Source organism: Periplaneta americana, chromosome 2 (genome assembly GCF_040183065.1).
Source record: "Periplaneta americana isolate PAMFEO1 chromosome 2, P.americana_PAMFEO1_priV1, whole genome shotgun sequence".
Lineage (NCBI taxonomy): Eukaryota > Metazoa > Arthropoda > Insecta > Blattodea > Blattidae > Periplaneta > Periplaneta americana.
In genome coordinates this window covers 167,902,339-167,927,028 of record NC_091118.1, presented here as the reverse complement: position 1 = coordinate 167,927,028, position 24,690 = coordinate 167,902,339, and the positions used below count along the sequence as shown (strand labels likewise).

The 24,690-nt window shown below is 35.8% G+C and overlaps 1 protein-coding gene across 6 annotated transcripts in view; it reads right to left on the bottom strand.

The window, feature by feature from the left end:
• LOC138694789 (adenomatous polyposis coli protein-like) overlaps window positions 1-24,690 on the bottom strand; it is a 531,541-nt gene that overhangs the window by 456,287 nt on the left and 50,564 nt on the right. For 3 of the 6 annotated variants that reach the window (XM_069818852.1, XM_069818858.1, XM_069818860.1), the window contains exon 1: window positions 5,960-6,195. The exons of 1 other annotated variant lie outside the window; for it this stretch is intronic. The gene's annotated coding sequence lies outside the window, so the exon portion shown is untranslated. Of the gene's footprint in view, window positions 1-5,959; window positions 6,205-24,690 lie in introns of those variants that run through there. 2 more of the 6 variants (XM_069818853.1, XM_069818854.1) reach the window with 2 other exon arrangements.

Genomic DNA, 24,690 nt, shown 5'->3' with positions numbered 1-24,690 from the left:
CTTCGATAAGTCTGCGAGTCACTTTAATGACTAGTGAATTTATCTAGAGACGTTCCAAATTACGAGTTGTATTTGTCAGGGCTATTTCACAAATAAAATTAACAGAATAAACCCCACAAAATATTTCAAATACATACAATAAATGATATCTTAGTCTCACATTCAGACGCCATATTGTTGCTTGAATCTAGCACTTGTTTTCATATTTGTTACACAAGGAGCAATCAATAAGTTTCCGGACTGTCCTGAATGTAGGCAACACACAGGGCATAGGAGACGGAGAAGTTATCAAGAACCACGAACACGCCCGGAATCTATACTAAATGCATCACTTGAAAAGCAGAGAAGAAGACTAGATATAAGGCGTATATGGAGAAATTCCAGGAAAAATCGTAGTAGGTCCTTGACAAGATTGTACAAAATCAAGTGAAGAAGCCCAGTTCTTAAAGACAATCTGACGCTGGTTGCTAGACTGATTCAACAGGCATGGAAACAATGATTTTCAGTGACACAAATATGTAAAATGTTATGTTTTATTTAACGACGCTCGCAACTGCAGAGGTTATATCAGCGTCGCCGGATGTGGCGGAATTTTGTCCCGCAGTTCTTTTACATGCCAGTAAATCTACTGACATGAGCCTGTTGCATTTAAGCACACTTAAATGCCATCGACCTGGCCCGGGATCGAACCCGCAATCTTGGGCATAGAAAGCCAGCGCTATACCAACTAGGCAACCAGGTCGACCACAAATATGTATATTTAACTATACAATAAATACAAGTGCAGTTCGAAAATACATTGAATGCATCTTGTACTTAATCGATAGGGAACATGAAATAATTTATGATCGATAATGTAATAAGATCCAAAATTACCGATGTAGAGGTTATGATTGGTTGATATCTAACATTTTGTTGCATATCATTGGTCTATATGAAATGACTTACGTGTAAGTGGAATAGTCTCACAGATGCTATGTGTATGTATGAAAGCGGTGGATGGAAGTTCTCCTGCATTCAGACTATAGTTAATACATTATGCATACAATCCCAAGGCAGTAGGGATGTGTTAAACGCTCACGGGTGAATTTTCAGCTCTGGAGATAATGCACAGATGACTCAGTTTTATAATAGTCACCAGAAATCACGAACCACCCGAATATCAGAGACCCTGCCAACTACGTGTCCCCCGACTGTCACCAAGACCATTCCTAACATAACCCTACTAGCTAGTCTCATTACAGGACGACCTTCACCGAGCATACGTACTCCCATATGTCAGTGGGTGTCCTCCGGCTAGCACCAATGCTCGCTCATGAACGTTACACAGAAAGGCAATGAGAATATGTATCTTCATTTGCCATCATCGCAGCTCTTACAATACTCGGTAACTATATTCTTTTATGACAGGAAATGAGAATAAGTTAAAATGGAGATTGACGATGGATCCGATTTTATTTACCGCAAATATCAGTCCTGTCAACGTCTGGAATCTATTTCGTGGAATTGTAAGTCCGTGATCTATCACTGGACTACTGAAAGGGGTACATCACAAAGGAGCCCTCAAAACAAGAATGGAACTCTTTACATGTCAAGGTAACCGAATTCAGGTCTTCAGCAACCACATGAGGAATTGTTTGGAACGTAAAACCATTTCTAGGAACCGAGACAAGAGGTCTCCTTCCTTCCGAATTCCAAAAATAATATAGTGTTGCTATTTATCATGCTGGCAGCAGACCGTGCATAAAATGCAACTACACTCGATCCATAAATTAGAAAATAAGTGCCAGTTCAACACCTTCATACAGTTTCCACGGTAACTGTTACATGAAGACGACAAACTGCTGCCACATTGGTTCTTCGCGCCCACGTGGTAGTCAGTCAAATTGATGAGATACTTTTGGTCTTACATGAATGAGACGAGTATGTATAGGCCTACTGTATGTATGACAATTAGTTTCACTTTTATTTTGTAGTTTCATTCGTATACTTGTCAAAATAGTTTGTAATACGATCGATACAGAAGTCCTGAATTGAGCTCTGTAGGTCAGACATGTAACTGTAATTAATAATTATGGCTCGATTTCGCTATGACAAAGAAAGTTCTTCTATATTTAGACTATAGTCAATCCATTATACACGACCCAAGGAGTATGGTGAGATAAACTGATTTACTACACCCATAAATAAATATTCAGCCCTGAAGATAACGCAGGTGACTCAAGCTATTATGTAACGGTCATCAGATATCACAGACCACCCCAAATATCATGATGCCTAGCCAACTACGCGTTCTTCCACCCCCACCATGATTATGCATCACAAATTAGCTAATCTCGCTACGGTACGTCCTTTGTTTAACACCGAGAATAATCCCGACACCCTGGAAGAACTCAAAACCAGCACTATTTCTCTGTAGTAATGCCACTTTCTCAAGCAGGTGCCAAAAATGTTTGTAACAAGACAAACAATTCAGAATCTCTTTTCTTAATTTGGGTGAGCAAATAACGTTTCAACTATCAACTATACCATTTATCCACGTTCTAAAGTTAGACACAAAACTGCCAATAACTTTTTCTGGCTATTCACCGGAATAACCATCTCACATAGAGAACCACGTGATTAAGACGGAATCAGTATCACAAGATTTTCTGCATGCATACAGTATATCGTTCCGCATTTTGCTAATTATATCAATTTCGATACCCAATGCCTTAAAGCAATATTGTAACACTTCACTTTATAACACTTCAAAGCCGTAAGCTTAATTTAGACATCAGTTCAACGCAGTGACTCGAAGTCACTGTTATATTTGACCTGTCTCTTAATCCAATTACTTCCAGATAAATGAACAATTTATATCAGAATTATACCAACTTCACCGACAGTTTGAATTGAAGGATTAAGATACGGGAGAAAGAGAAGGCTTCAAGAGAAATCGACCTCCGTTTACGACATTTTCATCTGAAAATCCAATTAGCAACTTCGAACTGTAAATACCTACTGCATCTTTTTACCGCTTTATTAGGAGCAGTTACGGTACAAGCACACGTACTCCACGTTTAAAATAAAATTCTAACTTAATTATCAGTAAGCAGCAGATTTAATAGATTACAAAACTTTATAATGAATATTGTAGTTTGAAGGACAGATTTATTTTCAGTTCAGTTACATTCGTTACTCTCTAACTTGTTTAATTTATCTTTCATACCGAATATTGCCCCAAAAGAACTAGTGTATTTTTGTCCCTTGCTATTGTCAACACTTTGTGTTCTTGTAGGTGAAGACCCAACTCCATGTTAACAACACGTCAAAGGAGCTCCGCAGTATCTAGCATCAATGGAAATAAGCTGAAATACAGGCTGAAAAAATGTAAACCCCACTAATGGGATTATAGATCAATTATTAGAAAATTACTCGCAAAAAACAATATTAATCTAGTATATTCAGCAGGTTAAGATACTACACGATCTTCATTCTTTCTGCGTATCCCGACTTCTTCATGCCCCTATACTTGTAACAGAATAACTAAGTACAAAAGCAAGCAGAGTCAAATTAGACTATATATAGGCTATAATTCCTATAGCCTACAGAGTAACAAGGGTATGTAAAGCAAATACTTCGCAACCATTTAACTACGTGAAGTTACTCTAATGAGGAGATCGTTAAACTACTTGTGGAGTTCCTTTTGTTAGTACTGCAGAATTTACCTCCCCTTTTCCAATATAGCAGAGATGTGCAACATACTACAAACTGTGAGGTTCAATAACGAAATCTACGAAACTCATAAGATCGCAAAGGGTAGTAGTTACGTAATATTACTCATTTAACTTTGTAAACCGAAACTTATTTCTCACCCTCCGTCTGTGTTGTGGCAAAAGCTGTTAAGAACTGATATAGTTCTAAGTTGGTTAAAAAATCTAAACATACTTAATTGTAACTAGCTACTCACTACTGCATATAGGGCAAAGGTTGGTAATATTGTGATACTAATAATATTATGATAGGCCTAGTTCTTTGAGAATTGTTTACAATTTTACTGAGCGAGAGGAAGATCGGTTTTTTGCGTCAATATATTAAGGGAATGTTCGTGGACAAGTTTCTGCACAAAACCGGTCCTTCTCTCGCTCAGTAAAATTATAAAAAATTCTCAAAAAGTGCTATCATAATATTATTAGTATCACAATATTACCAACCTTTACTTAGTACCTGCCTACGTACACAAGTAATGCATAACTATTGCAATCAAAGTTAAATACGGGGTTCTCCACAAGAAATTCAGACACGTGAAACTTGTATTTTTAAGTTAATAGAAAATAATATTTTTTTTATGGAAAAACAATATATTTGCGACTATTGTTGTGCGAGTTATGACGTCATTGATAACTTTTTAATGACACCGTACAGGTTTCCCATTATATTCTGAAAGAGCATTTTTTGTACCACTATGTAATACTTCATAATAATTTGGTCTAGGCCTATACAGAAGCACTATGCTTATGGTTACTACGGTAACAATTTAATTGTTGATACATTTTGTTACTTCTTGTGTTATGAATGCAGTTTCATTGATTAAATAAACATAAAACAGTATAGGGTAAAGGTTGGTAATATCGTGACACTAATAATATTATGATAGTACTTTTTGAGAATTTTTTACAATTTTACTGAGCGAGAGAAAGGCCGGTTTTGTGCAGAAACTTGTCCACGAACATTCCCTTAATACGTTGACGCAAAAAAATCGATTTTCCTCTCGCTCAGTAAAATTGTAAAAAATTCTAAAAAAGAACTACCATAATAATATTAGTATCACAATATTACCAACGTTTACCCTATTCTTAATAGAAAATGAGAGGATTTTGTGATAGAATACGTACACAACAAGAGGTATGTACACTTTTTTTTTCTAAACTCAAATAAAAAAAATATCGCATTTATAGCTAAAACTGTGACAGTAATGTCGTGACCATTTTTTTTCCCATGTAATGTATTATACAATATTAATTACCAATGTATTAGCAACATTCTTGGTGAAATGAAGTGATAATAATAATGATAATAACAATAGTAATAATAATGATGATAATAATAATAATAATAATAATAATAATAATAATAATAATTCTACCATTTGTAAATCAGTCTTATTGCTACTTAACTCAGTTTTATATAAAAATCCAGTCACCAATGATCAATGTAGCCATTAAAGAGAATAACAGAATTCCCAAATAATTTGTGCCCCTATTCTTTTGCAGCTGACATCTTCAAAACTAGTATAACTGCATTTCTTTAAAAGAATTTTATGAAAAAATGCTTGTTTTCTCGTAGAAATTAGAATTTTTCGCGAAAATTAGCGACAAATTTACTGTATCTTGGTGCATCTCGCAGTCACACTTCGTGTTTATCGCCAATAAAAAAAATCCGGCCCTGGTCATAACAAATGCTTTAATAATATCAACCTATACTGCTGATTAGTATACGATTAATTTTATTCTCTTGTGCACAACCCGGACGCGAAACAGAAATGAACTATGTAGTTGGAAGTTAAAATTCATAGAATATATAGTAAATTAAAACATGAACACTAGCTAGTAATACGCGACAAAAAGAGAAACTGTGAAATAATTGACAAAAAAAATTCAAGAGCTAAATGTGACAATCAAGCCGTGTAAATGAGGTTGCTGATGTTTCGAAACAAGTTTCGGCTGCAATTTTAACACTTGAGTGAAATAAAGAGTGTCAGAAAGGTAGGCATGGGTTAACTTCGGTTGACGCCAACCCGGTCTTAATTGACTATCTCTACAGTTGTCAGCATTTGCAAGAAATATAAACTTAAGATATCACAGAACACTAAGAAGGATCTCCGTCACACATTTAAATGACACCGGTAACACTTAATCTTCAATTGGGCTAGAAAATCGAGATAGGTACACAAATCACTTAAAACCACATCACTCACTCCTCCAAGCAGCGACTACTCTGTTACAGACAATGGCATACAGGGAAGCCGTAAGAATGAGAACACTGAAGACCTAGTAAATAGTGAAAAAAATCACCAGTAACACAGCACACGTCACACTGTCTGGTACTGCGGCAAAAAAGTACAACTATTTGCCTGCAAGTCCACAGAGAACACGAAATATAAACGGCGTCAAGTAACACGCATGTTCGCTATTACTCGTCGCAGCATCGGAAACATAGTGAGGAAAACAGAGTCTGAGCAATACGTTAAGTAGAACACCAAGATCACTGGTGCCAAGATCAGCTGGTACACTCATCGCAACGATTTCTGCGCCGCTGAACGCAACGCCGGCCGCGTCTGGCCGGCCAGACTGACTTGACTAGTCCTCCAAACAAGATTAACGACCTTGCAGGCCGTCTTCATTAGAGATCCGATCAGCACAATTGCCAAAATTTGTCTAAGGAAAGCGAAAATGGTTTCCAAATCCATGCAGCTCTGAAAGTAAAAACTGTCTCACGAAGTAGCAATATGATTCAAGGACGACATTCTAAACTACGTTGCTTAGCGCTGTGAAACACATCAAAGGTCTACTTACTACAACTGTTACAAAATAATTTATTATTATTATTATTATTATTATTATTATTATTATTATTATTATTATTATTATTTTGGCTATCATTTGTCACTCGCAGTGTCCGTTCTTGGTACATTATCGTTAGCTTTTTCTAAGTCTATAAATAGGACCATGATCAGAGGTGAACTCGCATTGTTCTTCGAAGTCTTCAAAATTTACTTCTATTCTCCTGTTGATAATTTTTCTTAAAATTTTCACTATACAATTTATTACACAAATGCGAGTACTGCTGTAAATAGAACAATTATTCCGATATCCTTTCCTAAAATAATAATGCAGTAATGCAATGTAATTTCATTTCATAATCATAATAATCACTTTGTGATTTAAGACGGCGCTTACTCCGTCAGATCCCGGCCAGTTAGTCATTCATAACGAGTGCACCTCTGCACATATATGGACATTGTGCTACTGTCATACATCTATGACGCAGTGCACGAGGGTAGGCTACTAGAGGGAACCCAAGAGATGGAACTTAAACTGAGAGGATTCAATCCGGTATCGGAATGGGAATCCGGTGTGGCTTAGTGGATAGAGTGTCAGCACGTAGAGCTGAAAAACCCGGGTTCAAATCCCGGTGCCGGAGAAGATTTTTCTCTGTTCCACTCACCTTTCATCATATAATGACGCAGAATTTCTGCACGGAAATATCATATGTACTTCGGTACATCATAATAATAATAATAATAATAATAAACCAGGTAATCAGTTCAAGCGAAAATGGAATTATTATTATTATTATTATTATTATTATTATTATTATTATTATTATTAGCGAGGGTAGCTCAGTTTGTAGAGCAAATGGCTACGAATTGGAAAGTCTCCAGTTCAATTTCGGGTGGTGGTGGCGGCATTTTTCTCGTTACCAAATTTCAATGAGGAAGAAATGAAACAATTATTTGAGGTTATTTAACCAAGGAAAAATAGTATAACAGTGTTACAAGAAATAACAAAATATAAAAAGAAATCCATCTCCAGACAAATACCTGATAAACGCCACACCTGGGAGTCACAAGCTTTCAGAATCTGTGTCAGCAACGAAAACTCGTACTATCCCCAAGACTTTATCTATTTTTACTGTTGTGGATGATAGATGAAATGACAAGAAAGTGGAGTGTATTGATGGAATGAAAGAGAGACCCTGAAAAAAACCCTCTACAACTTCTGCTTTGATCTTTACAAATTCCATCACCCGCCGGAGATTAACACGAAAAGTCTGCTACTGTATGTTTTATTCATGTTTCATTTGTTTTGTTTTTGCTAATGACGGATACTAACTCTTCATCATTCATCCATATGAAACCAATTGTGTAGACCAATTTGCCGACAGAGTCGTTACCCAGGGTGCGGCATAGGAAGCCGGTCTACGCCACATCTGAGATGAGATGAGATGAGATGAGATGAGATGAGATGAGATGAGATGAGATGAGATGAGATGAGATGAGATGAGATGAGATGAGATGAGATGAGATGAGATGAGATGATGATGGACATTTGTTGAGATGCCACAGGGGATTCGGAGCTCTTGGAGGAAACCCATATTACCTGGACCATGGGGTTGCTTAACACAAGTTATAAATCGGGTGAACATCGGGGATCGAATCCGGGTTCATAGGATTATAAATCCAGCGCTCTAGCCACTAGACCACCGCGGTGGTCATTCATTTATATTCTTCAATTAAATTACTAATTTTAAGTCGTAAGTGACTGAAAATTAAATACATAATTATATTTCTTGGGATAAAGTTTAACATTAATACCTCATCATTACTCCTTACTGAATTCTTGAGAACATACGAACAAGATTCTTAGGGGCCTCTGCTTAGAAATAAAGGTAAAATATATTTTTTTCAAAACTTCACTGGTCCACAGCCTTCTAAACAAGGTGACACGCTTACAGGAACACAAAATGTCCGTACAGTTGGCGCCTTTAACTGGTGTAACATTCACCACACACACAACATGGCTTTTCGGTATTCCCTGCATCTGTCCTTCAACCAACTCTATTTCATCAGCGATTCAGACGGTCGATAAATAAGTCCTCCTCTCACAACCCTCGACTCATACAAAGTTGATACTGTGACATTTAACTCCGCTAAATGTATGAATTCAGTAACGAACAGATACGTTTTCCTGGTCCAGAAACGTGAGATGACACGTAAGGCGCAGGAAGTTTATGCAATAAAAGGCTTTGATGAACACAAACATTACGGGTACCTAGAAATGTGAAAGCACTGGAAGATATTAAACTGTCGCCCACACTCGAAACTATTTAAACTGATTCGATGTGGTCATGTAAGTAAAACCGATTTGCCCAACACTCATCCCAGTTAGTCACACGTTTTCGAGAAAGTCGTCCCACGCTACACCACCTCTCACGCACATGAACGCTGTGTGTTAACTGAACTAGCCTCGGGAGAAGGTTGCAGCACTTTCAGAGACAGAAAAAAAAGTTTGATTTCGGTGATTTAAAACATTCAGAAACGTAAATATTTGCCAGCGGCCATATACACAACTTATGACGAGAATCTTCGACGCTAAAAATCATGGATATGGGTTCGAATCTCGACTAGGGGGTTTTTCGTCCATGGATTCCAATGTTCGCTTTTTCACAATTTTTTTGCACAGAATAACGTGATGAAAAGGGTCTCATACACTTAGCCTGACCTATGAGCATGCATTTCTTTTATTAATAATATTTGAAGACTCCGCGAAATAAGGATGTAACAAACAAAACTGTAATTTTATTCGCGTTTCAGGAGAAAGGAAAATAATTTCTGGGGCTTACTTCATTAGGCCTACATTCACTACCACAACCATTTCACTAAACAAGGAGACAAGTTTACTCGGCCATTGAATGCAATAATTTATTGTTATAAATAAATGCTTTAAAATTATTTTTCCACCTACATAACATATTTCAAGAATATGCTGTTACATCCTTTTTCCCGGGGAGATCTTCATTTATGTAACTAATATACATAGATTACAAACATTTTGCACACTAATGAAACATTCCATGGCTTCTTTTTGGTATAAAAATTATTATGAGATCAACAGAGAGGTGTAGATGGCTGTCACACACTGGTCCCGATCCTGAGCGGCAGACTTCTACGACACAGGGATACAAAAGTTGATCCCATGGTATGACAGATGTGTCATTTCCGGTGGAGAATATGTTAAAAAATAGTTCGACAATGTTTGTATGTGTTCCAATAAATCTTTCCGTGAAATTGTGTTTCCTTTCTATAAACGGCCCCAGGGAAACTTACTTTCTGAGGGGCTCTCGTAACTGCGCTCGAGTGGCCAAAATTTGTATAAGCACTTGTTTTGACATTGACATTGTGGAAGGAAAAAAGATTAACTTTCTTAGCACATGTCCAATTAATTGCAGTTTTCTTCCTTTAATTCCGGCTACAACATCAGGTTCATTGTAAGAATCATATTTCCTTATTGTATAGTTTCCTCCATTCCAAAGTATCTGCATCTCCACTACTCCCAATATTTTTTTTCAAAATTTTTCTTACGAAAACTTTTCAAATTATTTTCACCTATTTTTGTGAGTATCTCACAACCATAGACTAGAAGAGGTGTAAAAATTAAAGTCTTGTTTATATTTAATTACGCTTTTTTGTAATTAATTTAGTATTTAATATATGATATGATATATGATATGATATGATATGATATGATATGATATGATATGATATGATATGATATGATATGATATGATATGATATGATATGATATGATATGATATGATATGATATATGATATGATATGATGTGATATGATGTGATATGATATATGTGATATGATTTATATAATATGATATATGATATATTTATTTCTACAGCTCTTATTTAGTAATGGGTCGCCACCACATCTCTGTATTCGTGCTTCCCATCACCTTCTAATTACAAAAATTCATACAAACTTTCATCGACGTGTGTAGTCAACTTATTTTACCTTTACTACTCTTATTACTATAATACATACCCTCAATTTACTATCTAACCTGTTACCTTGAAAACTTTCCCTTCTATCTATTGATCACCTCACGACTTTTCTTATCTCCTTATATTGAAGTACTTCCTATCTTATAAAATTTCCGTAATTTGTATACTATCTTTTACTAACATTACTTAATCATAATCATTCACTTTCATCTCCACTTTACAATCACTTCTATCTTAGTCTTTAATATATCGAATAACGCATAACAAAATGTACTTGTTTTCTGTATATGAACATTAATTTCTTGTTTTACATCTCAAAAACAATTTGATTACCATAAACTTCAATTTTATTTGTAGCTGATATTATAACATACTTTGTGAATAACTATGAAGTACACAAAACACTGACACTACTTTTTTTTTCTTTCAAATTCTAGCATTACAATTTTTACAGTATGATATTTCCCATAAATAATAGTTATTTGTCACAGTATCCTATTACAATTCAGCCTCTACAGACTGCAAAGAAGAATGTAGCTATGATATGTATAAAATTTAATGCAAACTGAACCACTGGTATTTTAAAAAAATGTGTGTTTTTTTGCAAATTGCTAGAAAATATATGCATATTTTATTTCCTTTTTATTAATGAATAATCTTAAATAGCACCTCTGACTGAGGTTCTGACTGATACGTATATATAGTATCAGCCAGTATCTCTCACTTGACGATATGTGTCACAGGAAGAACAATAATTGTTGTCGGCCTCGGTAGCGTAGTTGGTATAGCGCTGGCCTTCTATGCTCGAGGTAGCGGGTTCGATCCCGGCCCAGGTCGATGGCATTTAAGTGTGTTTAAATGCGACAGGCTCATATCAGTAGATTTATTGGCATGTAAAAGAATTCCTACGGGACAAAATTCCGGCACACCGGCGACGCTGATATAATCTCTGCAGTTGCGAGCGTCGTTAAATAAACCATAATTTAAAAAAAAAGAACAATAATTGTTTGTATGCATCTGAAGTCTGATTAGTGTAATATGTAGCTAGTCAACAATGTATGCAATGGAGGGGAAAAGGAACTGGCCACCCTATCCCATTACCTAGTTTGCCCCATGAATGATACCTAAATGGTGTCACTTGTGAGGTACAGACCTGTCTTCGGACAGTTGCCTAAACAACAACAATCTTAAATAATAATAATAATAATAATAATAATAATAATAATAATTTATAGACGAAAAGGCGCAATTCTGCAATATATTTTTCTGATGTTGTAAAATATTTCCATAAATATTGTTAATTTAAAAAAATGCATGTTCGCTGCTCAGATGACTGAAGTAAGAGACAAGTACAAGCGTGACGTTATAGCTTCAATGTTTGCTAAAATACTGAATGTTTAGTTGTTTCTGTGAATACAGAACAAGCTAGTCCGATCGAATTTCCATCATTAAACGAGTGCACATTTCATAGTAAGCAAGAATGACCGTCTTTACTGTACGAGTGTATTATGCTTTCCGTTGACAACAAATTAAGGGTCCAGGAGAAAAAAGATCAGGTTCACATAAGGTAAATATTTCAGGAGAGCAAATTGAAAGTTCGGCCACGATCGTTTTTTCATGCAATTCTCAAATTTAACGGACGCTAATCGTTTATTCTCAGTAATATTTAGCATAATACACTCACCAAGTAGTTTCTATTGGTATTAATGACTCGTTTTTCACTTTTGGTGGACCCTGATCTTTTTTCTCCTGTACCCTTCAAATTCAATGCCCCTCATTGCCTAAAATTTATTCACGACTTCTAGGGAAGCCTACTGCATGCAGGTATTCTTAAACACTGATTTTTCTGTATAAAACTTCTATGTGACTTGACAAATAAATTTATAAATCGGTTCGAACGGGTTTCATTTGACCATTCCTAGTACCAATAATAAACTAATTATCCAACAGTTTGGTCACTACAAAAAAAACCATGTCAGAGACACCAAGAACCAAATATCTTCGAAAAGGGATATGCAGTATCGTCTAACGTAAACCACGTTGAAAATCGAACCAGTGCTGCCCACTTGATTACCAGAGACACTGCAATTCATCTGACAATAGCGTTAATAGCTATATTTACTTTACAAAGTATGAACTCGTTCGACCAACGAGTAAATTTAAGAGCAAGGTAAAATATATTTCCTGAGAAATAACGATCTCATTCATGGAGAGTGAGCATGACACACAGCCATGGGCAGACACAATTTTCCAGCAAGGAATTTCACGCTTTACTGCACGTGAAGAACATCTAATAATCCACATCGGGAGAAAATTAACTTGCGATCCTCAATACGAGAAACGCAGAAGGACTTGGTTGACGGATTAATGGTGTCAAATAAAGAATACTTTATAATATCCGTTATGCTACAAAAATTTGGAAGATTTTTCATCAGGAAAAGGAAAGTATTTCTCTTAAATGACACATTCGGTCAGTACTAAACAGCATAATTATTAAATTACATCATTTTTATCCCGTCTACGGAGAAAGCGAATAGAAATCGTTCAGTATAGCGACCAATCCGCTTATTGTACAAAAAACTCCATGAGGATTAAGTAAATAAATAAAACCCGACGAGTTGATTAGAATCTCAGATGAGCTACAGAGATGACCCTGATTTTAACTATATCGGTCACCAGATTTAACATATCATTGTAAGAGTGCCAACTGGACGTCTCCGACGGGTAGCGTGAAATGTTTCTCCGTACCTATGGGCGTTTCACAAAGAAGTTGCAAGTTCGGTTGGCATTTCCATCTGGTGTTATGTAACCACGCACGCTACCCTCCGTGAAGTTTTCAATGAAATTAAATGGTAAGAAATAAGGAAAAAATGCGGCCACCGGCGTGGATTCGATTCTCGCTTGGGCTGATTACCTGGTTTAGTTTTTCCGTGGCTTTCCCCAAAATATGGAATGGAAGGTATATTATACAGAATGAAATTTATGAATTGAGGCAAAGGGAGAAAAAAGAACCCTAAAAAAAGCTTTACTATGCTGCATATCTTTAGGAGGAAAGGAAAAGACAAGGAGAAAGATACGAAGACAAGGAGAACAAGGGGAATATAAGGACAACATGGGAAATAAAAGGAGAACAGGGGAAATAAAAGGAGAACAAGAAGACAGGGAGAACAAAAGAAAAATCAGCAGAGCAAGGAAAAGACAAGAGCAATACAAAGAGAACAAGTGGAAGATAAGGGGGAAAGGGGAGTACAAAGACAACAGGAAGATAACGATCACGAAAGGAATACAAGTGGAATACAAAGAGAACAAGTGGAATACAAAAGAGAACAAGTGAAATACAAGGAGATGTAGAGGAAGACAAGGAGAACAATAGTAAGACAACGAGAACAATGGGAAGACAAGAAAACACTTTGTTAATGTGCATTTAATCCCGTGTAACATTGTCAGCATAGTTATTGAGTATTTAATTTTGCATGACGCTCAAGGTTAAAGTTGGTTCACAATAAACCGGGAACGGAAAGGACAACGAGAACGGAAATATTGTTAAAATACATGTATTTAAATGTGAACGTTCACAATTAACTATTGTGAATGCTCACATTTAAATACATTTTAATATTTCCGTTCTCGTTGTTTCCGTTCCCGGTTTATTGTGAATCAGCCTTTATGTGTTTTTAGTATCGTGTACTATTTCTTGATTATTGCTTATATTCAATATGGAATGGAATAACAGCAAACCCGTTTCATTAGGCAACAAGTTTCGCTCTCTGTTCATTAGGCCTATATAAATCATCATTCACGACAAAATCAAACATTTAGAATAAAGCTTTTTATATTATTCAAAAAGAACGGAGGAAAATGCTCGAAGGAAAAAAAAAATACGAGAGCCGGGAGACTGTTAAAAATTAGCGTCAAATACGAGAGATTTCGAGAAATACGGGAGGATTGGCAACCCTGGATACAGAGCAGATTTTTTCTTCACATTGATTTCAATGTTATTCATTTCAAAAACGCATCCGGTAAACACTGTTAAGAATATGACAAAACCTTCTGTATAGAAGAGTTTTTAAGTGAAAAGTGATACAAGGGTAAGAGAGAAAGAAAGCTTTCAGAAAAATCTACCAACTGTTTTGTCCAGATCTAACAGGACACGCCTGGAATCGATCCCTTTGATGTAAGACTGTCGTTTAACTAACCTTCGTTCTTCCACAAATGGTGCATATATCGTATGTGTCCATAGTGAAACCTGAAGAAAATCCGTTCAAAGACAGCATAACAAGAACAAGCATTCAAACACAAACAAGTGCACGGTAAAGTTAATGGCACTTCTCGCTCCAGTAGGAAATGAACACAAGACCAGCTAAGCTTTGACAAAAACCCAACACAAGTGTTTTTACTTAATTATCCCATACTAGTTTTCGAGGTACAAAGGGGCTCTAACCCTTTCTGAACGAGCGGCTTTAGCTACTACGTTCCTTCTCAAAATGCGACGCGGAGCCCATGTGATGCTGAAATAATTTCACGTCCTGCTGAATAAAGCCTCCTCCCTGACTGCTCTAAATTGCATGAACTCACTACAGGGCTTACATCACCGTACACACGGTTGCAAAACCCCAAGGTGCCTTGTACCCAGGGCTAAGGCATAGCATGTGTTTATTAGAGTACACAGGAAAGAAACTTCTTCATGCATGACTCAGGATCTCCAAATGAAACACAATTCCCCTCTGCTTGTCTCGTGAAACTTCACTAAACCGGTTATGGACCAAATGATGTTGACATAACCAATTAAACATTATTTTAGATACCTCTTTGACAAGTACGAAATAATTCTCCGTTTCAAACACAAATACAAGGCATTACTTCTTAGCTGACAATGCAGATGACTAGATGCACTCGACTTCCATTGCCGGAGGAGACCTGGGAATTCTTCTTTCTTCATCATGAGTAATTTTCTATACCATTTGTATCTTGCTTAACTGTGGCACTACATTTGAAGGCATCAGTGGATGAAGAGGTATGTTACAAATATTAACACTTGTACCTTATCCAGTAAAAAGAGATTTGCATTTGCAAAATAGTCCTTCACCCTCTTTGTATTTCTACATAATAATAATAATAATAATAATAATAATAATAATAATAATAATAATAATAATAATAACAATAATAATAATAACTGTAAAAATAATAACAGTAAAATAAATTATTATTATTATTAATATTATTATTATTTTATTTTAGCTCACAGAATTCAAGCCGAAAGATCTTCTCTTCTACATAATTATATTCTATGTCATGGCAAATTGAAATAAGATGCTATGTGAAAGAACACTACACATCATCTCCATTCACTAAGAAAACTCAAATGTTATTCAAACATAAACCCTTCATTTCTTAGGCATACAATTTCCAAAGCAAAAATTATGAGACATTTTTGTTAATTTTATTTATACAAGATTTCACATCTAGATCATATCGCATGTGTAGAATTTCTGACTATTATTATTCTGATTCTGTTTCTATTGTCATATGTTATATATGGTTTATAATCATTTTAACGGATTTCAATTTTTAACGATTGTGATAATGGTGATTAAGGCGGTGATGAATCATGGCATGTAAGTTTCCAAATCAGTATTTGCCTTAGTAACTGAGGGAAACCATGAAAATCTCAGATTGGCCGGCCATGAGGTTTGAACCCGGGACCTCCTGAATGTGAATCTAGTGCCTTACCACTAAGCCATCTCGCTCGGTCGATATAAAACATTCCGATTGTCTATTTTTACTAAAATTGCTACAGATGCAGACATAGTCAAACTTCACTCTTAAATGCGACATAAAGAGTTTTCCAAAAATACAGTAACACGTCCATATGGTTTTATTAAATATTAATGATACAATAACTTCGTGCATGTAATATTTTTAAGAAAATCTCAAAGTTTTTATAGTCACGTTAGAAACATTCAATGTCAGAACCCCTTGTTATACGGTATATATCAACATGATAGTCGAATTCTTGCCACTCTCTCCCAACATATCACTGTTTATATTATGCAATAGCAGCAATGATCTATCTCTTACTTCTTCAAGGTATTGGGATAGAGGTGACATATGAACTGCATCCTTCACATAGTACCACCAAACAAAGAAGTTACATAGTGTCAAGTCTGGTGACCTGGGAGGCCAAGGACGATAGATTACATCAGCGACGGTAGCACGTCCAAACCAAGGGTATGGTAGATGGCCAATTCGGAGATGTGTACGAATAACCTTTGTACCATTGTTACTGAATTTGTTTTCGCAATACCGCAGAACGCAAAAGATTTATGATATTATGGAGTTACCACTTTTCAACAATGTCTCCCAGAAATATTACGTTTTCCGAAACTTAGAACTTGAAACTTCGAGATTTTGGCTGTCAAATAATGAGTACCATGTTAATTTCTCATTAATACTTAATAATAATAATAATAATAATAATAATAATAATAATAATAATAATAATAATAATGGAGCAACAGTAACAAATATAAATGACACTCGGGAGGAAATTAAACTCAGAATAAATATGGGAAATGCGTGTTATTATTCGGTTGAGAAGCTCTTATCATCCAGTCTGCTGTCCAAAAATCTGAAAGTTAGAATTTATAAAACAGTTATATTACCGGTTCTTCTGTATGGTTGTGAAACTTGGACTCTCACTCTGAGAGAGGAACATAGGTTCAGGGTGTTTGAGAATAAGGTGCTAAGGAAAATATTTGGGGCTAAGCGGGATGAAGTTACAGGAGAATGGAGAAAGTTACACAACACAGAACTGCACGCATTGTATTCTTCACCTGACATAATTAGGAACATTAAATCCAGACGTTTGAGATGGGCAGGGCATGTAGCACGTATGGGCGAATCCAGAAATGCATATAGAGTGTTAGTTGGGAGACCGGAGGGAAAAAGACCTTTAGGGAGGCCGAGACGTAGATGGGAGGATAATATTAAAATGGATTTGAGGGAGGTGGGATATGATGATAGAGACTGGATTAATCTTGCACAGGATAGGGACCGCTGGCGGGCTTATGTGAGGGCGGCAATGAACCTTCGGGTTCCTTAAAAGCCATTTGTAAGTAAGTAATAATAATAATAATAATAATAATAATAATAATAATAATAATAATAATAATAATAATAATAGTCAGTTTGAAAAACCATGTACATACAGCAAAGAAATCCTCTATGGCATTCAAAAAACACACAACGCGTTATACTCGTATAATCCCCTGAATCTCCGTGTTTTAATCGGTTACATAACGAAGTATATCAATCGCACGCGCATATAGCGTCGGTGACCTTAATGGTAACGAGATAATACTTGGTAAGAAGATTCCGAAGATTCCCATGAGATTACATGATAATCGCCTTATATGAATGAAAAATCTAAAAAATATCCAACTACGTATTCAGTCCAAGCGAGATTCGAGCCACTGTTATACGACTGCAGCTCACTAACCTCCGAGTTACTCAGCTACGAAAATTTCTAGGGATGTAATATTGAAAATGACAGCGGGCTACGACCCATACATAAACATTCGTCCTTCTGTTACTCACCATGGGATTAGCTAACATTCACCATACAGTTGGAAATCAGCTCAAGCGGGAATCTAACCCACGCCCAAGCGCACCCACCGATCTCGAGTGTAACTCGCTAACGTCTGAGCTACGCCGGTGGCCAGTTGGAAAAGGAGGGAGAAACATTTGAAAGGAACGCAAAAACACGTCTTTACAAGGGAAATACGGGCTTAAGAAAACGAAATATGTGAGCTCCAAGCCTGTTGGCCACTTTTCTCACTACAATTTTTGCCATTCCACTGAAGGAACTTCAAGGAATTTTGAAAGTCGATGACTACCACATGAGGGGGGGAGAAGCACGACAGAACAGCAACAGATCAGGATCGCCCTAGCACTGTGCAACTTCACACTCAAGCAAACTCGTTCCAAGTACCAAAGACAATATGCGAAAGCCAAGACTCAGACTCGAAAGGCTTTAATTTGGAAAAATGTCGAAACTTCTGTGGGGAGGGATATGTAGATCTGTGGCCCATTTGTTTTTGGGCTCATCCCGACATTTGCCTTAGCGCCTTAGGAAAACCGGCAGGATGAGTTGTCTCAGTTTAGGACACTAACCAATTGCCTCTGAGGCGATTAATAAAATAGGCCTAGAGCACGATTGCACCTGAGTGCATATTGTTGGGAAGGGTAAGTGTTATTTTGTTGTAACAGCCCGAGTTGCATTGCACCACGAGACAGAATTTTGGGGTGTTTATGGCATAAGATGAGCAGGAGATGAGTCTTGATCCTGCGACTCGATGAAGCTTGTCGCTCCCGATGCTGTATTATAGGTCGCCAGGGACAGAGTTCAGCTCCGTCAGCTCAAATAAGATGAGGGAAAGAACAAGGGCAGAAATTGGGTGGGGTGAGAGGGCTTCTGGCTTAAGATGGACTGTGAATGGGACCTGATCAAGATCCTCGACCGATCAATAATTGCTTGTCGCTTCTCAAATTATTCCCGATCCTTTCCCTCTTTACCAAACGCAATCTTCTAATAAAGCTTTGAACGTCCTCGTTTCACTACCGTATTAGGACTTTCAAAATCACTCTTTGACTCATAAAAATACTAGAGTATTTATGTGGGGGAATGGGAATATCCTTTTACTGTTGCACTAAAACGATGAAAGCTTAAATAATTTACACACAATCAGTTCAATTCTTTCACTATGACAAGTGAGAAGATTACATTTAGCGAAGAAGTTCTTTTTTTTTTTTCTATCCTTAATTGCCTTCGATCCCCGGCGGGAAGAGGGGAATTTACCCTTCTTCATCAACCGCACTATTTTATTAGCCCTTAAAGTCGAGATAAGAGGAATACAATCATTCCTATCCTTACATATGCATCTGAAACTTCGACGTGAAGAATCTAAATTTAAAATATTTGAAAGAAAGATTTTGAGGAAAGTATTTTGATCACTTCAATATAATATTAGCTGAGAATAGAGAATCAGAAAAAAAATTAAGAAAATTACAATTATACGCATCCAGATGTTATTGCAAAAATAAAAGCAAGGCAATTTAGAATGGATAGGTAATATGATGAGAGACCACTAGAAAGGAAAATTAGCTAAGTCACAGAAGAAAATCCGCCCGGAAGGAAACTACTCAGAAGACCATGTATGATATTATTTGAAGTATGTAAGAAAATTTTGCAGTAACTACGCATAATTGAGTGAAAAAACGTTTGTTTTGATAGTGTAACCTGGCATAATATAGTTTGCTCCGCAGTGAAAAGCCACACTGCTTGTAATTATTATATAGAGAGAGAATATCATCGAAATGATAGCCGTACGAATATTGGATTTAAAATATCGGAATCCTAATCAATTCAAATGAACAAAAAAGAAAATGTAAATTAATGTAAAAAATACATAATGAAATTTAAAAAAAGAATATTCTGCGACAAGATGTGGTAGCTATCAAAACGATAAAAATTTATTGAAAATAAATAATATACATTGGATATTATAAAGATGAATAGAGATGGTGATTGATGATGTTCAATGAAGATTTTAAAATGGTTGATGCAATTGTCTGAAGAGTCTTATCAGGAACCTTTAATTTTCTGAGGATTTCCAATGTAAATTTGGGAATTGTTCCTCGCGCACCAAACAAAAGTCCAATGACATTCCAATCTTGAATGTTATATTTATGACTGAGATCATCACAGCATGGAAGGTAAATAGCGCGTTTCTCTTCATGTACCTGCTTTGGTTGATCTTCATTAATTTCGAACCTTACAGTGGGGTCAAGAATGAGACCAGTTTTTTTTATCTCGGTCAATTATTATGATGTCAGCACGCCGTGTAGATCCTTCCGTAGAAAGACACTGAACTTCCTCATATATTTCGTATTCACCATGTTCCCTTAATCTGTTAGCAATTATTGAGCGGACTGTGTTATGTCTGTCAATTCGCAGTAATTCACCCTGAGGGCAGAAACCTAGCACGTGGGATATTATATTACATTATATTATATTATATTATATTATATTATATTATATTATATTATATTATATTATATATTATATTATAATATATATTATATTATTATTATTATTATTATTATTATTATTATTATTATTATTATTATTATTATTATTATTACACTGCTATACTATCACTCACAATATCATTCTGACCCCTACAAAATGTTAATTTCTATGCAAGAGATATAAAGGTTCTCTTTTTCTCTGACATGAAATTTAATTAAAGCGGTCATAGATCAACTGATGTAGAGAGCCAATGATACATATACTTCATACAAGACGAAAATTAAATTTAGTGCTGGAATTCTCTGTGAAAAAAACGAGCGACATACAAAAAGTTATTTACCATTCATTACTGTGAGCAGCCGGAGACATGACTTCGATCCTCGGTAGAGACATGGGAATTTCCTCTTCCTCATGAATTGCCCTCTTCTATTATGCTTTGAAGTCCCGCTGTTCCACTGTTATATTATCACTCTCAAAATAACACTGGTTCATACAGAAGCCAGTTTCTATACAAAAATTATACGCTATTTCCGTGTTACTGGCGCATGAATTTTCACTAAACTAGTTACAGATCAGCCATAAATAAATAGCTATTTAAACATCTATTAGGTCTACTCTGACTAGTACGAAAATTAAAGTTACATAAAAAATTCTCTGTACATTTAAAAATTCAACGACGCATCGATCCTAGGCACAGACATGGGAATATATCCTTCTACATCAAATCTGTTAACGTTTCGAGTGTCGTCGTTCCATGATTGTAATATCACTCTCAAAGTTCTTGTGATTCAAATGTCAATTTCAACCAAAAAAAAAAATCATGAGATTTCTCTATTATTGCTGCATGAAATGTCATTAAGATGGTTACCAATGAATTGAAATAGGCATAGTTAATTAAATATGCTCCACTCCTACAATTACGGAAGCTACATTTAGTAAATAAATTAATGTTTTATTGACTTAAAAACATACATAATGGATAGAGCAAACCTGGACGCTATTACTTCGATTGAGTCTCTGCAGACCACCCTTACCTCCCCACTCCACCTTCCCGGCTGAGACAGTAATGTTTTGGTGCGGTACGAGTAGACAAGGTCAGTGATGTATTGTATCAGCGGGCATCATGGCTTTTACGAACTTTTGGCTCTCGCTGACGCACAGAGCTTTATTGTGCGTTTGTTTACAAGGCGGTGTAAACGAAAACGACATGGGATGGGGTTTCTCTGTCACTTTCACTTCCCCTCTTATGACCAGGACTGGGATAGAGTTAAGAAACCAGCAAAATCGCTTTTTAAAGATACTGAGCTAATTGTTGGGTCACTGGCTGAGAAGAAACTGCCTACTGAATGATATACTGGAAGGAGTGGTGAACGGGAGAAGAGTTCGAGGTAGAAGAAGATATCAGATGATAGACGATATTAACCCTTAAATTCGCAAAGTATCCTAAAGGATACAACAGGTTAATAGGCTAATTTGAACTGGTAATGGAAATTACGGGAAAACGGCTGAACGGATTTTAATAAATGACCCCTCATTTTGAAGCTTGGAACCCAAAGTTTTTCGGAAAAATAGTACTTTTCAGTGAAATGTCAATTTTCCTACATAATTTTCCTATTTTCCAAAATCCATCTGTCGTTAGTTTTCTGAACTAGCTAATTGCATTCAGGAGAAGCGAAGCGAGCATCAAGTCGGCCGTGTTGTATTTCAGAATTAAATAAAACACACACTACAGTAAACAATATTACACGAAGGCCATGCATGATCTGCAAGAATGCTGACACATTTAGAGCTCAAATTAAATTGGTTATTAAAAACTTAACTTACTAAAAATAATTTAAAGGTTCGATTCTGTGGTGTGTAATTTTCTGGGTACAGCTGTGTATTGGATATTAAAAACTACAAAACTTGAGGTGGTTTGATGACATTATTACTATTAGAAATGAAATATTATTGTAGTTAATGCCGTGATGTGACTATTTTTCATTAATTATACATATTAATGCTATATTGATGATATGAAAGTGAAACGTTTTGGGGTTAAATAAGTAGATGTAGACAATAACTTAAATTGGATTTTGATTTCTATCTTTTACTGAGTGGCGGCTACATAATATATATAGTATATGTTACTGAACGCTATAAAACTTACGTAAGATAATAATATTATTAAAAATCAAATATTTGTACAGTTATTAATCAAGTGAGGTTGGGTCTTTTTCATATATTTAATGGCGGTGTGGTGTAGATATTTATATGCGTGATTCTCTTCAGTATTGGCTCGAGAGAGAGTATCTTTCACTATTATGGAAGCAAATAACTTTCATAATGTCTGGTATTCTTCATTGAAAATAAATCTTGAAATAGTAATATACGTTACAAGAGCGGTATGTTGACGTTTTCATGGTCGAGGAAAAGATTGAAAAAGCGAAACGTAGTTGAGCTTTTTTAATTTCCGAGAACATGAAAACAAACATACCGCTCGTGTATCGTATATTATTTTGTGCGAAGATCGTTTATTACATACCTGAAAGACGAATTTCTAATTAGTTGCAATGAAATCTCCATCTTGGTTTCTGTTTAATGACGGCAACTTCGGAAAACCAAAATATCTTTCTTCAACATTGTTGCTATAAAATGTTTTCTGTGTTTACTATACTCCAGCAGGCCGTGATATACGTCTGTCTGTTTTTTCTTTCCCCCAGTCTATAAATGCGAACTTAAAACAAACGGTAAGGTTATGTAATGATTTATTTTTCATTTTAATATTTTAACAATATTATTTATATAACATATTGCAGCAATAACATCGGCATCTGGAATCTTGTTGATTTTTTCACGGCTTCCTTAATGTTACTTGCATTACAAATGCAGTAACTTTTGTGGTGTTGTAGAGTTTACTTAATTTTTGCATATATTTGAAAACAATAATTAACAGTTTCCAATTTATAATTACTATGTTAAACGTCTCTAAAAATAATATGTTAAAAGCCTAAAGCAGTAAAATGAATATGGCGCTTGAGCGGTAAGAAGAGGGAAATTGTTATGTGTGTTATGTTGGGAATACTGAATGTGGTATTTCACACTTACCGCGTATTGGTTCTGTGCGGAAAACAAGCGAATATGCACGATCTCGCACAAATGTTTATTTGAACGTCTAATGAACTTAGTTTGCAGCATTTGCTGCACAAGCCACTAGTATGCTATAATTTTAATAGTACAATGAAAAAAATTGGTAGGAAAATTACAATTTCATAATACTATAATATTGTACGACATAATACAAAATATGGACATTGCGATAGTTGTTTTCTTTACAGTCCGACACGGTTTAATAAACTAATGAAGTTTATACTTCTTGGTAGTATCATCAAACCTAACTACAAGGTAAACAAAAAAATCATAAAATTTGAGATGCTCAACCTCGTGGTGGTGGTGGTGGTGGTGGTGGTGGTGGTGGTGGTGGTGGTGGTGGTGGTGGTGGTGGTGGTGGTGGTGGTGGTGGTGGTGATAATGACGATGATTATTCTGATCTTGAGTTTTATTACAATAAAAATACAACTGAAAGGCGAATGGGTAGTTATACTTCTTGGTAGTATCTTCAAACCTAACAACAAGGTAAACGAAAAAAAAAAAAAAAAAATCATAAAATTCGAGATGCTCAACCTCATGGAAATGGGCTCGAATTCCCAAAACAGAACTCTGCAGCAGAGCAGCAAATATGACGGGGAAGAATGTATTCCCTTAAAGCAACATCACACTAATGATCTCACTGCAGTGCTCTTGCCAAGTCAGTTCTAACGAGATGGAGTTGTTAGTCATGTAAGCTTGGACTCTTGTGTAATGGCAGAAAAGTTTCAAAGAAACTAAAATCGGATCTTGGCATCTTCACAAAGAAGCCATGTCCGAAAGCTGAGAAAACACAATGGTCTTCAGAACTTTCCTACATTGTTATTATTACTATTATTATTATTATTATTATTATTATTATTATTATTATTATTAAATACCAAGAATCCCAAAAATTATGATGCAATATAAA